Source organism: Apaloderma vittatum, unplaced genomic scaffold (genome assembly GCF_000703405.1).
Source record: "Apaloderma vittatum isolate BGI_N311 unplaced genomic scaffold, ASM70340v1 scaffold22975, whole genome shotgun sequence".
In the NCBI taxonomy this organism is placed as follows: domain Eukaryota; kingdom Metazoa; phylum Chordata; class Aves; order Trogoniformes; family Trogonidae; genus Apaloderma; species Apaloderma vittatum.
Window position 1 is genome coordinate 35,112 of NW_009715914.1, and position 438 is coordinate 35,549.

Genomic DNA, 438 nt, shown 5'->3' on the forward strand with positions numbered 1-438 from the left:
CTGCAAATTAAAAAAAAAAAAAGTATATGATAGTCGAGAAATATCTCTGACAGAAGAACAGTAACTATAAATTACACAAATTCACAGAAGAATGAACTTGGCAGTGCATCAAAAATTCACATGGGTTTATTATCTAGAAAGGAAGGAGAAGAAATAGCTACAAATGTCTTTCAATATATTCTATATCTTTTACAACTTCCCCTAAAATCACTATAAAATAAATAAATCATACAAACAAACTATGGCTCCTCTCTGGCTATCCATGCTGAATAATGCTAAAGAAGAGGGGAAAAAAAAGCTGCATGAAAAAAAGGCAATTCAGAAGTTGTTCTTCCATTAAAACACGCAAACAGAAGCATAAACCAGGAATAATTGCTATGCAAGTCAGTTTTTACTGAATCATGCAAGAGTTCTTCTTGAACAGTACACTGAAGTGTA